Below are 25063 nucleotides of genomic sequence, written 5' to 3' on the forward strand. Positions count from 1 at the left end.
ATTAGAATCAAATTTATGGATTATACAATCAAAGGAAAAATATTATAAAATTTTGTTGCCAGATTTCCCGGATTTATCCGGACTTTCCTGAATGTTTGACACAAAATTTGAGGTAAGTCCAATCCGGCCCGGTTGTCTAAATTTCGTTGCAAAAATCTCGAGTTTTTTCCCGGATTCCCGAAAAAAAATAAGACATGTGATCGCTCAGAAAAGCGATAAATGTGTCGCGGTTGTATTTGAAACTTTTCTGAGCGATCACTATCATCTTTTTGTTTGTTCGCACTGCAAGTCTGCCTCTTGTGGGGCAAACCACGCTCGGCCTACTATTGTGTGGTGGTAGCTACAACTCTATTCTATCTGTATCTACCACTGCAAGGTAGTAGGCCCTTGAGGAACAAAAAGATGGAATGTGATGAAAAGTTTTTCAAATTAAAATTACCCTTCCGCTCATTTTTATCATCATCTATCTTATTCTAATCTTCTATCCGTCTATAATCTTTCAATTCTTAAATATACTTTCTCAAAGAATATAACATTTCACTAATACTGCTGATAAAATAATTTCATAGAATAAATTTGCGGTGATAAACTCTCCATTTCAAAAAATATAATTTTAAAATTCAACGTCCAAAAAGATTTTTATATGGCAAGTTTTGATCCAAATAATCGTTTTGGAAGCCTGAAATACGATTTAAAATCTGCTGATGTAGTATATTGAAATAAAATATCAAGTGTTTGCTTTTTTATTTATATTGCATAACTCTCGATAGTGCCCGGATTTTTGATTTAATATTTTTAAATCAAATGCCCGGATTTGACCGGGTTTTTAGATAAATATCCGGTCCACATACGTCTGGAAAACATTCTGGCAACCTTCTTACCAAAACTTTATGAAACGAATGAATCACGGGAAAGAAGTAGGCGTTGACTCGGTGGCAGTGCATGTGGTTGGTCATCGTTCGTGAAAATTTTGCTTATTTGTTAATTTTTAGAAAATAGTGGAAACTTTTGAGAAAAAAAAAATGACACCGATTGTTTTGAAGATTGCCGAAAATAAATCTTTGTTTTTATAAACTGTTTGTGGAAGTATTACTGAGCATGTTTTGTTTGAATGAATAGCTTCAAACATGTTACTTCTTCACCTTTCCGAGCTGGTTATTCTAGTTATAATATTGAAAAAGGTTATTTCCATTCGTTTGGAATGTTTATTCTATCTACCTGAAGTTTGATTTGAGGACAGGAAAACATGAAGATTTTCCAATAATCTGTGACAGCTGTGTTTTTTGCACAAAATTCTTCATATTTTGTGATCAAAATCTACTCAAAACATTGTCAAATAACAATTTTTTAAGTTTCCGTTAACTTTGGTTGTGGTCCGATGAGAAATTGTATAACCGTTCATTTCATGATTTTGTTTTTCTTCCTAAAATATATTTTTTCTAAATAATTAAAAACAATTGTAAATAGTAAAGCTCAGTTCATTTAGAAATGGGTCACTTAGTTAAAGCTAAGTTCCTAGTGATCGGACATTGGAAATGTTGATAGCGTTGGGTTGCCTGTAAAAAGTACTAACATATCTTAATTTTTTCAAAAATTCAATCTGTTATGCTCATCCAATGTATGTATTTACTTAAGAACCTTTTTAAATGGAGAAGACGTGAAGAAGGTAATTTTTGTGACCAGTGCGTTAACTTACTGTTCAGTTTAGTGAGAATCTTTTGTGTAAATTACGTGAATTCATCATATGCAAGGAGGTGCTTAAGTGCGTGAAATAGAATGACCACCGTATTTACCCGAACACCGTACCAGCCAGTACAGTTGGGTGAACTCAACACTAGTCGACACCAGATGGAGCTAAGGAAGGCGTTAGCCACCAATACGCCCAGAGCAAACGGGACATGATGGGAGGAATTACTGGATGGACTTCGAAACCTTTGTCCTGCGTACGGGGTCAGCGTACTCCGACCCTGATAGCGTCACTTGGAATTCATAACGCGAGGCATCCACATTACAAGGAGCCTTGCTTAACAAAGCATCAGAACAAGTGGATGAAAGTGTAACGGAAGTGTTCAGAAAACGGAACTAAAACACATCCAGGTAAACGCTATCTCCAGCCCCGTACCAGGCAATGTACCAATAAACCTATCCCCCATCATGTTCCTAGGGCCCCGATGTTTTATGCTGGAAACTGACCGACAGCTTCACCTGGCGATTGTCTGAAAGCCTAGCTGTGCTGACGACCCGGTCCGTCAGACGATCCAGCGATCAGGAGCTTGTCTGGCATCCCGACCAGCTCCAGCCGCCGTGCTTTACGCCGTCCGAGATCCGCCCTCCGCCCAGTTCGAAGTTTGGTTCACAATACGGTGCCGGTAGTACCGCGTGTCCTGTCTATCTGTGGTCTGCTGTTGGAGCTGAACAGCCGACACCCGGATCAGCCCACCACGTCCCAGTCGAACCACCACACAACCGTCAGACTGTGCAGACCGTAGCCGAAGGTTACCGTAGACGAGAGCCACCAGCGTTAGGTCACCGTGCCCGGTTACAAGGTAGGACCAAACAACCATTTAAGGGTGGAACTTACCGCGCCGTTCTTGAGAACCAATTTACGCTACCCATTCGTCCAGTGCCCAGTGTCGCGACCTAAAGTGCTAGGGAAAAATAAAGTGGGAATTCAAACGAGCAATCTAAAGTGTTTCCTTGTATCGCGAAATTTCATTTACGAGTGTGCCGTCCCTGAGGCTTAGAGGGGGGTTCTTACTCGACTGAGCAGCAGGCTAGCCCGTTGGTTACATTTTTTCTGTCTGATTTGCCCAGCTGACAAAAAACTTCGTGTCTAAAGGTAAAAAAACTGTCCACAAACAAAATATACCAAAAACGCAAAACGGTGGCCAAATCTTGCGCAAAATGATGGAATCGCAAAAACTCGAAACGGATTTACTAGCGGGCACCAGAATTTTTTGTTGACGACAAGCCTAGCCTAGTTGTTCCGTATTAGAACGATAAGAAAAAAAATTACACCTATTTAGTGCTTTATTTGATTTGTGGAAGATGCAAATCGGTAAGTGGTACACAACGATTGATACAATAATACATTTCTAAATACGTATAGGATTGAATGCTCTTCATACAAATTTAACTTATGGAGCGTCTGGATCGAGCCAGACCCGTCCTCAATTTAAACTGGTGATTGCGTAGCGAAAAGAATTTAATGAATTTATTTGAAAGGGAGAAGATATTAAATGTTTTTATGAAGAATGTAAGGAAATGTAGAATTAATTCGAAAAATGGTGAGATGATTTGGTGCGAGGAAGAAATGATAAGAGTCTTTATTGAAGAGTTTATTTTTACCGCACGGTGAAGACGAGGTGTTTTGTGAGACCGAAACAAGTGGCTTGATTTCGAGTTGAAGATTGGTTATTGGCTTAGTTTTCTATAAGTGCGAGGTTTGAGGATATTTCGTTGATTTTGCTAAGACAGTAGTGAAAAAATGTTCAAATACGTTCAAGCATGTTTGAAAAGGCCTACTTCTTAAACACAAGCTTCCTATGGGTGACGCGTGTGCAAATTGGTTCCCTTGGTTTTCGGGGTTTTGGAGGGCGCTTGCTTCGATGGCTTTGTCGTTGAAGTGGGTTGAATTATTAGATGCGAGTGGTTTGCGAAAGTGAATAAATAAGAAATGGAACTGGAAACCGAAGGGAATTGTATTTAGACGAGATTCTCAAATAATCATTGCCTAGATCTCGGGAAAAACCAGATCCACTCAAGATCATTTACGCAAGCCTTGATTTTCGCTTCGTTTACTTAAAATTTCAAATCGTTACCGACGCAACCAACAAACTCCCACTTTGGACCTAGAGCCTATTTTGGCCATAAGTTGCCGAAAATTGTAAATTATTCATTTTGCTAGCATAAGATAAAGATACTCCTCTTCCTGAATCCTATCATGCAGTTTTTTTTTCTATAAAAGTCTTCCTGATAAAATTTTCAACGTTTTTAAAAGTGTACATCCTTATCAGTGATAAATCAGGCAGTTTATATGAACCATACTACCTATTTTTCCCAAAATAAAAGCCAAACCTAGAAAATTTGTAAAGGGTCCAAAAAAGGAGACTTTCGACTTTGATGTTCTGAGACCTGACATCACCGAAACTTTGTGTGAATACCAACAAATCAATAAGGATGCGAATTTTCAATTGGGGCGTAATTCAGAACCGATATTGAACATTTCTTACTTTTTTGCCAGCTTTACGTAAATAAACTACAAGTAAGGGTACATAAACAAAAATAGGAAGTAGGCTTTGCTGCGGTGATGACGGGTGTGTTTTTCTCAGCAGCAAAATTAATGATAGAGAAAATTTTCGAAAATTAACGTTAAATGTGAAGTGAATCGAATTGTGTGGACCTGAATTTTCCGGATTGGATAACGTACCTGCATTTAAATGGAATATGGCCGGAAGAGCTTTCCGAAGAAGCTTAATTCAAAATCATGGCAGATTCGACAGCAGTTAATCGCTTACAAGTTTCCTCTGGATGTTTCCCAGTCCCATTTGGCGCAGTAATGGTCGTTTTATGGTGAGATCTGTCCATTTAATTTAGGTTCATTTCGAAGAAGTGTTGAATACTTTTGTAAGTTTAAACTACATCACTTTTCCTTATCCATCAATCCTATTTGCCAAGTAGGATTTTCCGACAAAACGAATAACCTTTCCCTTTCCTGTCTGAAACAGCATCTTTATATGTAGGGTCGTATGAGTTCTCTGCACCTGAAAAGTTCATTTAGCTATTCAGACTATCCCTATATGATTACATTGACTTGCCACGGTGTGCATTGTGGTACCACACTGATTCTCAATAACAACACTTGAAATGAGTATTGAATCCAGGTACTCATTTTGGCATCTTGTGTTGGGCTTGATTATATTAGTTGTACCTCGTGTATCAGCCAATGCTAGATGTGTGTAGTCACCCCATGCTATGCTATGCTATGCTAAGTAAGGGTACATAAATAAAATATAAAAAGAATATCACTTTTGTCATCCAAATTGAAGATCGATGGTTTCTAGTGAAAATGGATTTGAAAATTCAACTTCAGAATTAAATAAACATTACAAAGGATACAGTTTGATTTAAATATATTTAAAGCGTTAGATATTATTTTGATGGAATCTATCAAAAAATATCAAAATATTCTACTGACTTTAAAAATTTTGAGTTCTTCAAAATTGGAGTTTAAATTAAAATATTTATTTGTTTAACGGTGATAAGTAATTGACGATGAACAATGGTAGAATCGGAAGTCAAACAGATGTCCAAAAGCTTCATTTGAGAAAACGCACGTCAAAGTATCCGGAACCCAACATATATTTTCACCGGATGAAGAATAGAGTTTCTAGGATTTTTAATCTTTTGAAATTCTTATCGTATAATATAATTTATATCTCGTTAATGTTGCTTCTTGTCTGAATCCTTTTTTAAACCAAATCTTTTGTTAAAAACAACAAAATCCATTTGAATTAAATTAATGTGATTAAAAGCTCACCTTTTTATTAAACAAAACTTTTAAATTTCCTGTGCGATTGATGACTGGGTGCAATCATTAAATCTTTTATATTTGTTTTCGGTCAACAATGAAATCAGTGCAAAGTTTATACTTAACAGAGTCTGACTAAATCCTCTAGAAATAGCGCACATGCCAATCATTGCGGATTTATTTCGATCCCATTCAACCATCATGATTGATTAAACAGCAGTATTCCATTAGATGAAAATCACACGACAGCCCTCGATTCGATTGCGCACAGTTAAAAATTGTTCTCGAAAATCGATAGCAAATTTTTTAATTCGATCCGTCTGTTCTCTGTGGTGAATAGCCAGCGTTTTGCTTTGAACAAAATTTCTCACGGACCTTTCTTCATATTTGATGAGAGTTCAGGGTAAAAACTAGATCTTAAATTTGTATGCTTTATATTTTATTCCTGTTATTTTTTCACTGTGCAGCACCAATCGGAATTTTATGGATTAGTTTTCGAAATTCCTCTTTGCTCAATCGGGAATCCCACCCTCCCGATCTCGAGGTGTACATTCCAGCAATAATTGAGATGCATGGATGGGGAAAAACAATCCCACAATCCGACACATTTCTCGATCCCAGACGGGAGGCTGGGTGACCCGATTCCTCACCTTTTCACTTCTGCGGGTCAATCATCGCAATTAACACCGAACAGCGGCGGCCGGGTGCTAAATGTTTTGCAAATAATTAAACCAACCACTCGTGAAAAGTTCATTCCTGATTTATGTATATCCCAATAGTTAAGCACTTTGAGACCGGAACGACGCTTTTCGGGTTTGAGTTGTCGTTCGTTTTTGGGGCTTTGTGCCGCATTTATTTAATTTGATGGAAATTTAGTCCTCGCAACGATACCAGGAAGATGATGGCAAAAACATTTGATACTTTTGTCAGTGAAATTGTCCAGAGTTGACAAAAAAATCACTCTTTTACTTCGCTTGAATTTTAATATCAATTTTTCCATTAATTGTGAACTCCTACATGCAAAAGCCAGAGAAAAGTTATTTCATTAATATTCAAATAACTCCAAAGAATGAGATGCCATTTTATAAAAGAAAAAAAATGTACTGGAAGGCTTCCAGAGGAACAAATTCAGTTTCAATAACTTTTGCAAATATTTTCCCAAGAAGAAATTCCATGCATTCAACGTGGTTCGCGTCATCCGGTACCTGAAATATCTTCTGTTTATTACCGCATTCTGTCGGGTAAAATATGGATAGAAAAAAGTTTCGCTAACATCGACTGAACAATCATGAGAAAGGAGGGCCCCAGTGAGTGTTGAGGTGAAAGTCAACCGTTTCTTTGCTGCCTGGCGGCTGTTTGGGTGGAGCCAGATTTTGCCAGAAGCCATTTGCCAGCCTTCACGGTGAAACTTCCGAGTATCGTTTTGAACCCATGGATTTTTTTTTCTTCGTTCTCTCTCTCTTGAAGATTGCCACAAAACCACTACTAGATAGGAACGAACCCTACCTTCTGGTATCCGTGCTTGCAATATTGCGTTATTTTGAGATTTTGCGAGAAAAAAAGCTCCGCCGCCAACAAATTGAAGGTTTCATGCATGAATTATTTTCGCCCTAGTGCTGTCGGCGTGTTTTAGTTATCCTATCAATCGGAAATGATAAGGGTAGCTTCTGATTGAATATTGATCGTTGGATGCTGATAGATTTTTCCGTGGTAGGAGAGAAATCTAGTACCAAAAGGGCAAATGGTGTTTGATGGTTTAAATTTTAAATTGAAAACTTTATTTATGATTTTTACTGCGGGTTTAAATAAAAATTATAATTTAGTTTTGCTTGATTATGAAAAATTAAGGTCTTTTATTGAACTCAATATGACCTGAAGCGCATTTTCAAATCAACATTATCATTATTTCAATATACTGAAGCACTTATATTTTTGAGATTCAAAATGTGTTCTAAGAAAACAACTAAACAACTAACGAAAAAAAACAAAATTTGAAGGCTAGAAAGTCGGCTTTTTAAAAAAAAAAATTAAGCGAAGCAAAACTAACATTGGACTTTTTTTTAAGTAAGATTTTTTTTCTACCGAAAATTCCGTTATACGGATCAAAACTACAAATATTTGAACATCGACAGATAGATTTATTCTGGAAAATTTCAATAATTTATAAAATCAGCGCAATTAAAAAAAAAAGATTTAATGCACTTGGCAGTGGATTGTAGCCTTTTTTATAGACTTTTTGGATACATATGTCACAGGTAAATAAACGAATTATACATTTCTAATATCAAAATCATTAAATTATGGTTTAAAAAATGGTTAAAACCATCCAAAATGAATTTGAAAAAATTAAGAATTGAAATTGTTTATAAAAAAGAAGTATTTTAAAATAATCATTATTTCCATATAAATAACATAATTTTCAACTTTTTGTTTGTTATTACAAATATCAATACTGGCAAAATTAACTAAATTCAGTAAAATAGTCGAAAAAACAAAAATGACAAATTGATGAAAATCACAAAATTTACCAAATTGCCATTGATGACAAAGTTGGTCAAATTGACCAAAAATAGCCAAATTTTCAATATATAACATAAACCATGAAATTGAAAATATTGACAAAATTGAAAAATTTGAAAAAAAGACTGAATTTACAAATTGGTGAAAAAAGTACAAAATTGGCAAATTTGATAAACAAATGGACCAAATGGACTGCAGTGACAAAATTGACAAAACTGCCATAATTGCCCAAATTGACAGAATTGAAAAATTTGATTAAATTGATCAAAATGGCAAAACTGACTACATTATTTTTTTTTTTTTCAAAATTGGCTAAATGGACAAAACTAACAGAATTGACACATTTCGGAAATTTATTGATTTAAAAAAAAAATTAAAAAAAGTGAGAAAATTTACAAAATTGCCAAAATTGACACTAGAAAATTTGTCTATCTTGTAAATGTAGTCAATTAAGTCCATCTCTTCCATTTTGTAAAATTTGTGTTAATTTGATCAATTTGTTATTTTTGCAAATATTTTAAATTTTGTCAGTGTATTTTTCGGCATCAATTCCATTTGAAAGTTTCATAGCTTAACCATAGCGATTTTTATGTGCCCATTTTTTTGATTCTATAAATCTTTTGCAGATTGTAAAAATTCTATTAATTGAATTTTGATACCTCTGGAATAGGCTTTCTAGAGCTAAATCATAAAAACGCATAACCTTGCTAATGGGAACTGCTAATTTTGAAGTAAAATGACTCAGTTTAATCAATGTTTGGCATGAGTTGCCTAAGAATTTCCAGAAAATAGAACAACACATAACACAAGACAAAAAAATTCATATATTTTTCTAGGTGAAAGGAAACTCAGAACTGATTTTGATTTATTTAGGGGCGCTGAATTCAAATAAAATTAGTAGTTTTGCCAGCTCTAGTTTTAGTGATAACTTTCAAAAATAGGTAAAATATTAATTATTTAATTTACGTACCTTTTGATTGAACTGTGAAATACAAATACTTATTGTTTCAATGATCAACTTTCTTTAAGACCGCGAGAAATTTTGAAATTTGAGAAAAAAGGAATCCTTTTTATCAAACATGCAAAAACCGGGAATATTGACAAAATTTTAAAGAAAAATTAAACTAAATTAAATCTTTGATATTACTAAAACCGTAAGTCAAATCATTTCGCAGTCTTCAACAAAGTTGTTGAACGAGTAAAAATCTTTAATATACAATTGTCAAAAACTTTCTAAAATGATGTCAGAAGAAGTTGTAATCTTATTTTTTGAAATTTCTATAAATTTTAGAATTAAATTTCTTGAAAGCGTTGTATTTCTGATACAAGAATATCTTGGCAATATCTTACTCATTGATTGAATGAAGGGTAGTAAATTGATTGGAAATCAGCTTTTGGTTTTTATGTATTTATTGATTTATCAGTTATGAAAGATTGATTTTGAATCAGAGAATTGCAGATATTGTTTTTGTCGAGCCATCAGAACTTCGCTGAGTCATGTCGATAGGAAATCTTTAATCCTTCACCCAGTCTTTATTATAAAACTTTTCTAATTTCTGTCATCAATAAAAAACACAAATATTTCACTTCATTAAACACTCAACTTTGCTTGAAACGAAAATAATAACTTAACTAATTCCTATATTACGTTTTTCCAATAAATAAAAATATTGCATCTATGCCTTTAAGAGAACTCAATAAAAAGCTTCAATCCTACAAAAAAGTCAACAATCTGGATGATTATGGGACAAATGTATCTGCAAACATGTGCCGTGCATATCAAGTTATTGATGTATCATTATTTTGGTTTAGTATGGACTGCTATTTTATGATAATTAACAATCTATCGTTGAAAAAATCGTAAAAAATCGCCACGGGTTGCTCATCCCTGTCATAGAAAAGGGCAGGGTGGTAAAAAATCATCAAAACTTATTTTTATGGAGGAAGTCGGCTGAATTATCGGCTGATGCCCTGCAAAAACTCCCATTAATGGTCAGACCAAAAATCGGCCAATTGATCATTTTTAGGAAATTTGGTAAAACATTTTGACATTATTTTTTCAATATTGAGAAACTGGAATAACTTATCTAAACAATGAATTTAAAACCGGTCTATATTTGTGGTCAGGAGAACGCACGCAAACTCTCGAGTCATTTTAGCTTGCAGTGGCTCCAGAGAGTATTCGCTTACTTTTTCAAACCATATTAGAAACCCTTGCTTTGTCTCAAATAACGGAAAAGCAGGATTGCATTCTTAAACTTTCAACAGCTTCTCACACACAACCAGCTTTTTGAAATATACGCTTGGCAGAGATGCACAAAGCGAATAATGTTGGTATTTACTAGCACGGGTTTTTAAAGACACGAGCAGATGTTTCTTGTTCAACAAGCATCATCCCCCTTCAAATTAGAAGAACGAATGAGCGCAATCCAGACAGCCCTTCAGTTGTTGAACACTCTTTAAGCCTATACGGATGCAACCTAACAGTCTCTGTTTTGTTCGCATCACAGCGTTCCCATACGCTTATACCCAGATACTAAGCAGATTAAACTTAGACACTGCACTGCATTGCACACAAGACTGCCTGGTGTGAGTAGCTTCTCGGTACATTTTTCTTACTTACAACAAGTCAAACACGACTCGGAGCTCAGCTGAGATTGAAAAGCTTACTTCTTTCTGGGTTATTAAATCAGAAACATTCCAGTCATCGCAAGTATTTCTGCTCATGGTGTATTTTTTTTCTTCTTTTGAATGTGGAGCAACTTCTTTCTTTGTGCTGTTGTCATACTGGAAAAAAAAACATTCAGTCTGAAAATAAATCTTGCATGTTTTATTAAAAATTTTAGTACGAAGAACACAATTGATTATATTAATTACCCTCATAAAAGCCAATTTTCTAAATAAATTAAGATCAAAATTGTTGGAAATAAATTTGTTTCGATTGAGTTTTGAACAAATATTCCAGCTATCAAAAGCCTTGCCCTTAAGTGGGTTTAACGTGTTGAAATTCACAGCTGAAAATTTGATGACGTGCGTGCTTCCGTTGGTCGACCCTCATAAAAGTGATAAAAATTAACAAGGGTGCTCAAGGAAAGTGATAGCTTTTAACCCACCAGTAGTGGATTGGCTTTCAATGACTAGGAATAACGTTTGTCTTGACCGGAACGGAGCTAATATTCAGGAAAAAGATGTTAAAAGTTACGATGAGCCAAAAAAAAAACAACCCAATCACTTTTGAAATAGGATACCAAAGAAGGTTTCGACAAAGTTTTTGGAATTTCGACAAAGGCCTCCAAATGCATCAATATTATAATGATACAAAGGCTCTCCAATCTTCGAACTTCTCCATACAAACAACTCTTTTGCAGGAGGATACTAAATCAAAATACCCGCACTAATGTTTGTTGTGTCACTTTGGAAAAGTAACAAAGCGAAAAATCTCTTTTTTCACTTTGCAAACCAAACCAGCGACAATGTTGTTGGTTGTCTCTTTCTGTAAAGAGCCGAGCCGAGGGGCGAATAATACTCCAGAATCATAGGATATGCTGATTGTGATACCATAGACTGTGATATTTACGAAGCGTTTTTTGCCTGAGCTGGAGGATGTTTGACTTTCTTCAACTTTATCCAACAAGTAACTTTTTTGCGTTTCCTCAGCCAGAAGCTAGCAGAAAAAAGAAGAGTTCAGCTGAGAACTGGCTAGCAAAGGTTGCCGACGGTGTGATTCAGGCAGAGAGACTAAGCAAAGATAATATAAAAATACGCCACTTCAAAAGTCGTTAATGGTAATGGCACATGTTGTCTTAGGAAGATGCGTTCTTCTGCTGCCGTATGAGCATATAATTTTTCCATAACATTCCAGGCATCCAAACAAACACACACAAAACACCCACGGGCCATTCGACTTGAGCCAAGATTCAAGCAAGCAAGCAAGACGTCGTCGGTAGTCGGTGCTGTTTGAAGTCATCGTCGGCGTCGCGTCGTCGTCTTCGTTTAGCAAAATAGTGATACTGGTCTGGTTGGGAAAGCTCTGGCGTAAAAGAAACTTGGGAATTGATTTTTCTCCAATTAGGTGACATAAAATGAAGGAAAAAACATCATTTAAAGATAATGTCTTCGTTTAGGAAGGAACGTGAGCCGTTTTTTTTTTTTTTTGCCCCATTATTGGAAGCTGCCAGAGTGATATTGAAAAAAAAAGTGAATGGGAAGAGCCGATGGAAAGGGAACCCCAAACCATCACACAGAGTTGACAATTTGAACAGGCACCGTTTTCGAAAAAATAATGCTTTTCTTTTATTTATTTGAACCCAATTTTCAATAAACAAAAATACAGTATGAATAGTGGGTAAAGCTTAGCTTGGATTAGCTTAATTGACTACTCACATCCTCCTGAAATCATTGAATCTTGTTTTTACGTACTAGATAATTCTTATTTTTAATTAATCAATGAAAGATTGCAGATTTAGATTAAATATTATCGTACTTAAAGCATTTCTAGCTCAATAAGCGCAGGCGTGGCTCAGTTGAACACGTTCCACATCGCCAATGGTTGCGACTCCGTGATTGACCGAGGTCATCAGCTCAGATCAGAGGTCAAAAGAATGGTGTCTGGCTTGGATTGACAGCACATACACAATGCCCAAAACTGATGCTCTCTCGTTGTGCATCAATTACGGCGCCGGCCACGTCCTTGAAGTCAATAGATAGATTTTTCTAAAATTTCGTTTATTTGAAACGGCTCAATCCTGTAGGTTTAAGGAGCCACGGGCATTTTTTTGTATTGTTTACATTTCTTTTATTAAACTAGGGTTAGTAACAGATATAGGGATAGATTACAGAATAAGATCGATAGATTTAAAGAATGAGTAGAGTTCGTAAAAGTAAGTTAAGTCCAACACAGCTAACAAGTCTCTTCGGGCCCGGAGGGGGCTCTTACGACTAAGTGAACCTGGCACGACCAAACAACATGTTCCATTTCCTGGTAACCATGACCACAGGTACAGATATTGGTGCTAGACAGATTTACACGATACAGTAACGCGTTTAAAGAACAGTTATTGGACATAAGTTGTGAAAATGTTTTAATAAAATCCCGGCTCAAGTTCAAACCCTTGAACCATGGTTTAAGCTTCACCTTTGGGACAATTGAATGGATCCACCGACCCAACTCATCTGCATCCCATTTGCGAAATTTGGCGGCGTCCGGAAGGTTTTTCAACAAGTTAAATTTGATTTTATCAATTCCCGGAGCTGAATTATTGCAAGAGAGGAGGGCAAGTGAAAATTTGACCATCAAAAAGCTGCAATCCAGACCACACCTATCAGGAGGCACGTTCCGGATTATTTTTTGCACAGGTGTGGAATCTGGACAGACTTTCCGTGCGAAGTTGAATATCCATCTATGTGAATGTTCCTCATTTTCATTTGTAGAAGATCGATCACGCATGCTTTGTGCAACTTTCCACAAGGTTCTCAGGGATGTTTCCCGTGATAAACCGCCTACAAAATTCCGCCAATACGCCTTCTTTTTCTTTTTGATCAATTTTTTAAACTGATTTTCGAGGGTAACATAGGCTTCATAGAGGACGAGAGTTCCATGTTTTCGAAAATCTTTAAATGCTTTCGATTTGTCCTTGTAATTTTGATTGGCAAGTGGTCACTACCATTGGGATCAGGGATTACCTTCCACTGGCAATCCAATGATAGTGAATTTGAGCAGAGTGAGAGATCAATTGCACTTGGTCTTGCAGGAGGTTCAGGTACTCGTGTTTTTTCGCCCGTGTTCAAAATTGTTAAATTGAAACTGTCACAAATGTCATAAATAAGAATAGAACGACTATCGTCAGTTTGTTCTCCCCAAACAGTTCCATGTGAATTGAAATCACCCAGGATCAACCTTGGCTCAGGAAGCACTGAGCACAGGTCCTCTAGGTGATTTCGATCCACTGCAACTCTATGAGGCCAGTACAAACTGACAACACATAAGCCCTTACCTCTTATAGTTGTATGACATGCAACAGCTTCAATTCCTCCTGATTAAGGGAGGTGGATTCTATTAAAGCAGTGGCGCTTATTGATTCCCGAAAGCACCCCTCCATAAGATTCGTTGCGATCCAAACGAATAATATTAAAATCATGGAATGAGATGTTTGATTGAGAAGATAGCCATGTTTCAGAAAGAGCAAAAATATCGCAACTAGTTTCATGAAGAAGAAATTTCAACGGATCCAGTTTAGGGATTAAACTACGACAATTCCACTGTAACACAGTGATATCTCCGACCTCTCGGCTTAAATTAGCCATCGAGAGAGATAAACACTGAAAGAAGGGGCAAAGTTTGCATCAATTTCTTCAAAAATGTCTTTACTACAGGTAGCATTGAGGTTACAATGCCTCTGATTGATTCCGTTGCCTTGAAAAACGTAAAAATTCTATTTAAAATGTCGGACAACTTGAACAGTCCCGATTGAGTAGACGGTTCTGGGAAAACTTCATTAGACTTTGGGGTCTTAGAAGTCTCCGGCACTTGAGGTTTATTCTGGGGTACAAACTTCATGGAGAATCCGGGAGGGACAAGTTTTTATTTTACAGAAGTTGTCGGTTTTTGTGTAGCGTCGATTTAGGAGCTAAATGTTGGAACCTTTTTCGGAACTCACGGGGTCTTAGGAGCAGGTTTTGCTCGTTTTCTGGAGTTAGCAACAAAAATTACTGGGTGATCTTGATCAGTGGAGTCTGTGTCATCATTGTCCACTGGCAGCACTGAAAAAATGTTGGAGGACAGAGGTTGGATCGGGGGCGCCGCGCCCTTTAAAATTGCGGCATAAGACCGCTTCGACCGTTCTTTTAAAGAGCGCTTTTGACTATCCCAGCGACTCTTGTATGCCTCGCACGAGGAGATATCATGGCGTGAGCCCCCGCAATAGACACTTTTTTGCTCTATTGCTGAGCACGCTCCTGCCCCATGATTCTACCCGCATTGGGGACAGCGTTGCTTATTGCAACAGTGTGATGCTGTGTGCCCCAACTTAATGCAATTTTTGCAATCCATGGGTCGAGGCACAAAGAGCCGCACAGGCAGCCTTAAAATTCCGTCAATCAAGACGTATTGAGGGAGGGATGTACCCGCAAGGTCACACGAAAAGAATCTGAAGGCGAGTACACTTTAACTCCATTTGCTACGTTGGCAGTCCGGAGTTGACGACAATCCAAGATTTCGACCGAAGTCAAATCAAGGCTCTTGAACTTGCCAACGCCGTTGGATTTCACGTACTCTTCCTTCAGACTCGTTTCCGTGATTACACCCAATTTCATTGGCAGCTTTCCGGTTGGCCACTAACACGCGCAACATGGTTGGTCGCACCTTTGTTATACTGGTCACGGAGGTCCACCTAGCCAGATCTTTGGTGATCTGTACCACATTTAACTGTTTTCCGTTTTTTTTGGGTCGGATAAAACCACCCATGGACCAGTAAACCTGCGCTCTCCGTGTAGGCTCGGAGACGGGTTGCTCTACTACCAACTGAAGATGATTCTGAGTCATCATCCATCCGAGAATGAGGAGCATCTGAGAGATCAGCAGCAGCCGAATTCTCCAATGCTCCTCATCCTCGTAGGTAACACTCTCATTATCTCCAGTTGGCGGGTTTAACCCCCCGCCTTCACTCATATTTTATAGCGGAGACACAAAGGTCTTCCGTTTTAAAATATGAGCGAAGCAATCAATTATCGATAAAAAAGATAAATAAAAATAGAGAAGAAACAGTGAAAAAAGAAGAAAAAAGAACTTACAATTTTAATGCACTTATCACACTGTATTTTTTTTTTCCCAAACCCCAAACCCGGATTTGTAGGGCGAACAGGAGAGCACCTCCTGATGATGATGATGATGATGGCCTTGTACGACGGTGATGACAACGGACACTAATTTTTGGTGCAAATCAAATTGTGGAATGCACACTTGTGCCAATCGTCCATAGAGGCGAAATCCGGTAATTGACGACCGAATCCGCAACCATACTTCACGTGGAAATCTCCGAATTCGTGAAAAACCACTACACCACTTTGCTCACTCAGTGAACAAAAACTCGTCTGCACTGACCGAACGACTCAACTCGAATGAAAAACCATTTTGTTAAAAATTATTAATGCATAATTCCGAGTTCAATGATTGTGGATGTGGGTAGTCAATCAAGCTAAGCCAAGCTATTGAGGCTAAACTAAGGTTGCCATAATTTTTCTAGCACGTATCCGTGCTGGACATTTTATTTCAAAATTGTAATCCATAAATCCGGGCAATATCCAGGCAAATTGAATGAATCCGGGCAAAATCCGGGCTTCTTTCAATAATATCCGGGCAAACGGGCCGGACCGAACTTTTTCAAATTTTGTATTAAATATCCGGGCAAACCCGGATAAAACCGGGCATTCTGGAACCCTTAGGCTACACTGGTTGATTTATGATATCATGTTTAGTAAAAAATCGGATTTTAATAACGATATGTTTGCTCTCAGTTCCCTCTGGTTGAACAAAAATGTTGAAAAAACCGACATGTCAATTATATACCTACTGGAAAATTTGTTTTAATTAAGGAACCTAAGAATAGGCGCTTTATAAGCAGCACCCAGCGAGTATGACTAATGCTCGAAAAATTGCATTTTTTTTTTTGTTGAACCAGAGTGAACCGAGCCATACAAATTTTCCTCGTTCTGAATGATAAATATCTAAAGTTTCGACTTACCCATTGTGTTCTAAACGATAGTAAGCAATAAAATTAAGCTTATTTTATCACAAAAAGTGAAAAACTCAATAAATTCATTAAGAGAAATGGAAAATAAAATTCAAGGGACTCAGTTCAGTCTGGCTGAACGAAAATGTATACAAATGCTGACGATCCGCGACATGAAGTTTTTGACCATGAGAGCGTAATTCATCATTAAAGTAATCAGATTTCAGTTATTAACGTGCCTGGGAACAGTTTCGAATCGGAAAACCAAATAAACTGAGGATTATTTCGTTCAAAACTAATGTTCTTGGCAAAAATGAGCTTTTTATCTTCTTTTAAGGTGGCTCTCAGATCATTTTGACGCAACGCATTTTTGCTATTTCCACTGCCTGTAGCATATATTTTTTTATAAAATCTTAAAAAATACGCTAAATGTTCTAATTTTTATAGGGAAAGTAGTTTATCATGTTTCGCATCCGCTGCAATAGATGACTAATTTTTTTTCAATTTGGCGTTCATTTCCGTCTTGTTGAATCCCGACTACTACTACTCTCTGGAGCCACAATTTCGCAATGACAAATACAAATAAAATGTTTTTACCAAATCTGAGGAACTTCTTTTATTCTAGAAAATTGCACAAATCAAATAACAAATTTGTGGAAAAAAATAAAATAATATCTCTCTGAAGCCACTATTCAGATCCAACGCTTTCCGCATATCTCACAAAATTAAACAGAACATATTCCCTTTCTCTCACATTTCAAAAGGAAAAAATACTAAGCGAAAACTACACAAACGATTTCTCCCAATAAACATTTGTGAACTCACATTTGAAATGACAGTTAAAAGATTGTAAAAATGGTTGCTTGAAATCAGTATCACTCCGATTTGATAAAAAGGCCACCCTGTTTGCAGAATCTCGAGACAATTTCGTTAACATTCATCTATTGTGCCTTGTTGTTCTCTCGATATGCTGAAGGGCAATCAAAAACTCACATGATGTGGTAGTAAAAATTGCGTATGCCATTTTTGCAATTTTTATACGATCATATTGTGAAGAAAATGATACATTTAACAAATTAAATGAATACGCCAATCGGAAGAAAAAGAAGCTAATTTTTCTGTAAGATTATAATTTGTAATAGAAGACTGATAAAGGAAAATTTTCACGAATAAGGGACACCGGATTTAACTATTTAAAACTGAATAAAACAAATCTTAGACACAAGTACAGGATTATTTGAAAAGGTAGCAATGAGTTTACATTTCCTTTGATATTCCTCCTAGGAATTGATCAACTTTCATTTCCATTAAATTTCACCTGATTGCAATACACATTCCGATATGGTGTGGGTGGATGTACAAATTTCTGTCTCAGCGGTCGTTCAAATCGATTCCATTGACCTGTTTGCATTTTTATGCTATCACGATTTCTCGTTTTCTTTCCGTTCCTGCGGCAACGTCTCTTCGTTGTAGCTGATATTGAAATTCGCAAAGCGAGATCCTATCAGCACGACCAATATTGGGCTTGTTCTTTTTTGCAATTAAAACCAACAGCTGTTCGTCCGGTTGAAATTAATATTTGGAAAGGTTTATTTTAATTTATTTAATTCGAATCTAAGATTATCTTACACTGAAAATAAAATCGGTAAATGTTCTTGTGCAAAAAATTTTACTTTTGAACTCAGAAATCAAACCGCGTTTGTATTTCAATAGCACAACATTTGTAGAGCGCAGCTTTGGTTATCTGTTTCATTTTTTGTTCTCATCCGAAATGAATGCCACTTTTATCCGAAGCTTGCCTTTGATTGGAACTTTTTTGCTTTTCGATTATTCTTCCTTTGTCTATCGTTTTTTTGTTACCCGTTGGGGGGAAGTTTTATTTTTATGGCAGTTTATGACTTTTCAACTGATTGTATTATAGCTTCCAGTTATTTTATCTTATATTTTTTGCTGATGTATTTTCAGCTTCACGGTTACGAATGCGAACTTTAAAAAAAAAGAACGTTTCATCATACCGGGATATGCAGAGCAGAAGAAGGCCATATTATCACCACATCAACTAGTTTGCGGCGTTATACATTTTCCTATCGTTTGCAATTTGAATGCAATTCAAGGTATTTTGTTAATTAACCCTGTTCCGTTTTATATTGGAGACAGCTTCAAAGGAATTTGTACTTAGGAAATTAACAGAGTGCATATTTGGTTTGATCCCCTTCTGTTTGATGTGGAAAAAAACGAAGAGAGCTCCTTCATTATTTGATCGAAAATCTATTGGTTCAAAACATTGGCCCCAACACCGATTCAGAGCAGCAGCAGCAAAGTAAATCCAATAGGTGCCTTCACCTGCATCTGTTTCGATAGAAGGAAGTTTTTTTTAGCTGGCTTGGTGCGGAAAAGCTATGTGGATGTACGTACATATTTGCATACTATTTCAATTACTGTTGCCCGAAGCTTTGCCGTTTCGTTCCTATATCGTAAATTATTACGAGGGTGCTTGAGCAAATCCAATAGAATCGTATCGAAGTTGAAACAGCTAGGCGAAACTTTTATTCAACTGCTTTCCGTCCCTTTTGGAAATTGTTTTACTTGATTTTGGAAACGAAAAATTTTTGAATGCATTTTCCCTCGTCGTTGATCGTTCCAGTTCCGTTTTATGACAAGTTGCGCTTGCAGCCACTTGTCATGAGTTTTTTTATTTCAGAATGATTCAATAAAGTAGCTAGAATGTGCATTGTTCCATGTCTGATTTCAGCATATTTTGCAACATCATTTAGTCGTTAGGCGAAAAAGTAAAAATATTCAAATTCAAAAGAATTTTTCATAGATGGGACACATGTGCAGATGTTTGACAATTTCTGTTATCGATTTTGAGTGCGAGCATATTAATTCGTACATCAATTTCAGTGTCCAGAGTCGTTTCATATTTTGACCACCATCAAGTGCCCCTAATCCATCTAACGACTATGCTCGTTACAACTTCATGTTGCCTGCCTGCTTTCATTGGCATAATTGAATAATTGATGAGATGAGTGTGGATCGAGAGGCAATTAATCTTGAATAATTTGGTCTCTAATTGAGATGATATCTACCAGACCAAAACAGGTACCCAGCAATCGAAATGCAATCACTAATTAATTGCTGTCAATGTAGTCTAGCAGCAAGGCATTTTCTTTTCCTGGATATCGAATGAATTTCGTTCTTGGTCAGAGTCTTCTCAGTGGGGTTGATGAATTCACTTTGATAGTAGGTGGAAATGTGTTCCTGCAGCAGAAGAAATGATGAGATTTGGTCCGGCTTACTCTATGGAGCCACCATTTATTATCCAGTTTTAGAAATTTATCATTTATCGATTTTAAAATGTTTTTCCATAATCAGGATGATAACAGTGATAGCACAGGTGACAGTAAAAATTCCGAGATAAAATTTCAATTTACTCTATGGAGCCACCATTCATGTAATAAACAATCAAAAGTTTAAAGATGATTTTAAGTTTCACGGATATGATTAAGTTTGTGGTTTCCTAATAACCCAACAATTATTTTCTACAAACTCGAACTTCAAATGCCTTCATTACATTGACATTGATACTCGCCAAAGGAGGATAAATGAAAAATTTCCGAGCTAACGATGAGAGGTTTTTTTCCGGCCAACAACACACTCACACATACGGAGGACGTACATGATTTGCATACGGACACGCTCGCTTGCTTGCTGCCAACTCTGGAGCATCCTTCTCTGAAGCATGACCCGGAAGTGTATCACTTTTCAGTATAATTACACTCACACCGAGATGAAAGGAACAAATATGTGAAGCAAAAAACCCTAACTAACTATTTCAGAGAGTTAATCTCTCTAGGGGGAGGTGTGCTGTTTTAGGGCAAATATAATCCAACAAATGTATCTCGGGGAGTTTGCACAGCCCCACAGTCCGTTTGATCAGTCCGTATAATTGGGAACTTTAACGTCACAAAAGTTTGACAATTGGCAGCTCTTTTTTGATAACGTCCTATGGGATTTTTGATTGCTTTCCGGAGAAATGATAAAAGGAATTGGATTCTACTGAGAAGTTGTTTGGAATTTTTATAATTTAATTAGCCTACAAGAATAGCTGACATTTAAATCTATATAGATGAAAAAAATTATTCAGTAAGGATAAATCATTAAGTTAGGCATTAATTAAGTTAAATTTTGGAAAGCTGCAATAAAACTCTGTGCACAAAACCTATAATTGAGGTGAAAAAAGTTACCACGCAAATCTAGCCTACATAATTATAGACAAGGATGAGAAATCACATTGAAAATTGTAGACCACCTCCATAACGATGATTCCAGTCAGCGCATTCAGGCGGAAATATAAAAGTCAAAATTAGGCTCCGCCTTTGTGTGTGTATGTATGGTTAATCCCAGGGCGTTCGCTCAATTTAGTGAAGCGAAAGCGATATTTATCTATTGACTTTAGGCACGCCATTGTACCCATGGCGCTCACGTGTCCGCCTCGATTTGCCAACAATTGCCAATTGATGTTGGCCCACACAGGACGGTTATTTGAACGGTTTTTTTCCCGCCCAACGTTCGTGCACATCAAAAAGAACACTTATTTAAGCACCCACATACCAACACGTTAAGGGTCACGAAAATCTTCGCTTCAGGAACAAACTAGTCAGATGAAAACTCTTCTTTGGAAATTGAATTTAGCACAAGGATTTGAAATCGTATTGTTATTATACCTTCTTGATTTTTGATTTCATGAAGTCTTACTACATTTTTGTGATATGGCGAAGTGACTTCATTTTTTACGACTTTTACTTTCTGGTTCTATTTTATGCGTTTTAAACACAAGCTCTCTGATACTTAAAAAAACGTGAATTTCCAAACAATTTTCAAATGTTCGATATAAACACAACGACAAATCTGTTGTTTATACACCAAAGTGACTAATATCCAATTATATATCAATACTTTACCTTCATTTGGATGAATCAGTACATGAATCATTAAAACTACTTGCTAAAGCTGCCTCTTGAATGGCCTCTTAAATCCACTTCTGTTACCATTTGGAATTCACTACTTCCAACCCAAAACATACTAGTGCAATACTCAATTCCAATTGGCCATTCAAAGTTAAACCTTTCAATAATATTTCATTAAATAAACATCGCAAAAACGTTTAAAATATTCGATTAAGTAATGAACAACAAACACGTGTGATGTGAACTGCCTACTTTGAATTCGTTGGAAGTGAATTTTTTTCGGCATGCTTCGATTCAACGTAACCTGTTGAGTTGTATCACACCCACCTGTAACAGTGATGTCATCTTTATTGAAGTTAAGTATGCACGAGACTGCGATAAAATTGATGGAAATAATTCCGGTGCCAAATGATATTTCATGAATGAAAAAGTTCCTTTTGTGTAAAATTTCAAACTATCAGAAAAAATTGAAAAAGTTATTGCTAATTACTCTTCATATTGAATCTACTCAATTGATAACTTTCCCAATCGTCAAATTCAAGAACAATGAAGCGATGATGAAAACGGAACTTTCGCTCGGTCATCATACTTTAGCATAGAAGTTCCACCTTTAAACGATGCTGTGTGGTAGGAAGCTCACTTGAACCATCACTTTTTTTGCTTCCTAACACAAAGCAGGGTGGCTTCAGCAAAACGAGCTCACTTGAGTGACCATTTTGAATTTCCATAAAGTTGATGCTTTTTGGCACTTCCAACCGGAATTGAGCGAACGAGCGGAACAAAACCTCCTGCCAATTTCCCAAAGCTCAACAGAATAACATTTTTCCAGAGCACTTTCTCGCAGAATGTTTGCGATCGATTTTGATTTTTTTTTCTTCATTTTTCTGTCTCCACCCTCTTAAAGGCAAACAAGTTTGGTCTGAATTTGATCCCCTTTATTCCCTAACGAGAAATGAGCCTTTTGAGCTGAAAATGGTTATGGGGCAAAGGAAATTGAACATCGTCAGCGTCATTTGTAATACTTAAATTTGAAAATTAAAGCAATAAACAGAAATTATCTTTCTCTCATGTTCTGAAAAAAATACTCACTCACACTTCAAAAGAACGCGATGCCCAAATTATAGAGACAGAAATTTCCCCGCTTTAATTTGCAGCAGACGAAATTTTGGAGCTAAAACGAGTGGGCAAGACTTTCATTCAACCGCCAGATCCGGAACGGCTGATGGCCGAAAACGGATAGAGACAGACAGAGAAACCCGACTCAGGATCAGATGAAACGTCCGTTAATAGTTCCGGGAACCTGTCTATTTGTGCCTGCTGCTTACTCTCGGGCGGGATAAAACTTCTACTTTTCCGGTACGAGATTTGGTTTCTACCACAGTGCGGTTGGTTATTCGGTTTCCCCTGCTGGGAGCTGGTTGGGAAATTTTATGTACCTAGATACCCAGAACGACGAGCAAGAACAAACCCAAAACTTCATTTCGGATGAATCCTTTTCCTCGATTCATGTGCGTGTTGCGTGGTTTGCAAAATGCAATATGAGTTTGCATATTTTCGAAAGCAATTGCGAGTGCAAAACTCATCATGTGATGGTTGTACGAGGAATTTTTAAAGGTATTTTGGAACATTGGGGCCTGGTAACGAAAAACCATTTTATGTACAAAGTTTTTGGAATACGAGTGGAAGGAAAAATGTAGCCAAGGGATTAGAACTGTCCAAATTGGATCATTCGCATTCGAGAACGAGATGAAATTTTGAGAATCTAATTTTCAGAGCATTCAAATTTTATTTTTTTGTTTTTTTGTTAATTAGGAAACGACATGATAAACGATATTCGACTAAGCTTATTTTTTCTTACTTTGCAGGAAAAACACTTTTCAACAATGGACAAACAATCGGAACATCATTTGAGGCAATCAAATAAGGTAAGCGTTGCGTTCGGTGAATTCAAGTATTTATGATACGTTGCCATCAAATACGACTGCCATTAATTGAATAATCATTAAGTATTTCATTTTTTTATCAAGGTGTACACCTAGCGCTGACTTGGGCACTAATTTTTGTATTGATTTTTTATCAAATTTTGAACAAAACATCGGTGAAAATCGCATGTAAACTGACTTCATATCGGTTTTTGAGACGTCCAAACATGCTTATGAACAACTTCGTCAACATAACGTTGAGTGATGAGCCATTTTTGTCATTTTTGTCATTTTTGTCATTTTTGTCATTTTTGTCATTTTTGTCATTTTTGTCATTTTTGTCATTTTTGTCATTTTTGTCATTTTTGTCATTTTTGTCATTTTTGTCATTTTTGTCATTTTTGTCATTTTTGTCATTTTTGTCATTTTTGTCATTTTTGTCATTTTTGTCATTTTTGTCATTTTTGTCATTTTTGTCATTTTTGTCATTTTTGTCATTTTTGTCATTTTTGTCATTTTTGTCATTTTTGTCATTTTTGTCATTTTTGTCATTTTTGTCATTTTTGTCATTTTTGTCATTTTTGTCATTTTTGTCATTTTTGTCATTTTTGTCATTATTGTCATTTTTGTCATTTTTGTCATTTTTGTCATTTTTGTCATTTTTGTCATTTTTGTCATTTTTGTCATTTTTGTCATTTTTGCCTTTTTTGTCATTTTTGTCATTTTTGTCATTTTTGTCATTTTTGTCATTTTTGTCATTTTTGTCATTTTTGTCATTTTTGTCATTTTTGTCATTTTTGTCATTTTTGTCATTTTTGTCATTTTTGTCATTTTTGTCATTTTTGTCATTTTTGTCATTTTTGTCATTTTTGTCATTTTTGTCATTTTTGTCATTTTTGTCATTTTTGTCATTTTTGTCATTTTTGTCATTTTTGTCATTTTTGTCATTTTTGTCATTTTTGTCATTTTTGTCATTTTTGTCATTTTTGTCATTTTTGTCATTTTTGTCATTTTTGTCATTTTTGTCATTTTTGTCATTTTTGTCATTTTTGTCATTTTTGTCATTTTTGTCATTTTTGTCATTTTTGTCATTTTTGTCATTTTTGTCATTTTTGTCATTTTTGTCATTTTTGTCATTTTTGTCATTTTTGTCATTTTTGTCATTTTTGTCATTTTTGTCATTTTTGTCATTTTTGTCATTTTTGTCATTTTTGTCATTTTTGTCATTTTTGTCATTTTTGTCATTTTTGTCATTTTTGTCATTTTTGTCATTTTTGTCATTTTTGTCATTTTTGTCATTTTTGTCATTTTTGTCATTTTTGTCATTTTTGTCATTTTTGTCATTTTTGTCATTTTTGTCATTTTTGTCATTTTTGTCATTTTTGTCATTTTTGT

General features: G+C 36.1%; 1 protein-coding gene across 1 annotated transcript in view; it reads left to right on the top strand.

Moving 5' to 3' along the window:
- The first annotated feature begins 23611 nt into the window (after nucleotides 1-23611).
- Nucleotides 23612-25063, top strand: part of LOC129746515 (tyramine receptor 1) — a 29318-nt gene continuing 27866 nt past the window's right edge. Inside the window, exon 1 of the mRNA XM_055740191.1 lies at nucleotides 23612-23671. The gene's annotated coding sequence lies outside the window, so the exon portion shown is untranslated. The remainder of the gene's footprint in view (nucleotides 23672-25063) is intronic.

The sequence above is a fragment of the Uranotaenia lowii genome, chromosome 2 (assembly GCF_029784155.1).
Source record: "Uranotaenia lowii strain MFRU-FL chromosome 2, ASM2978415v1, whole genome shotgun sequence".
NCBI lineage: Eukaryota > Metazoa > Arthropoda > Insecta > Diptera > Culicidae > Uranotaenia > Uranotaenia lowii.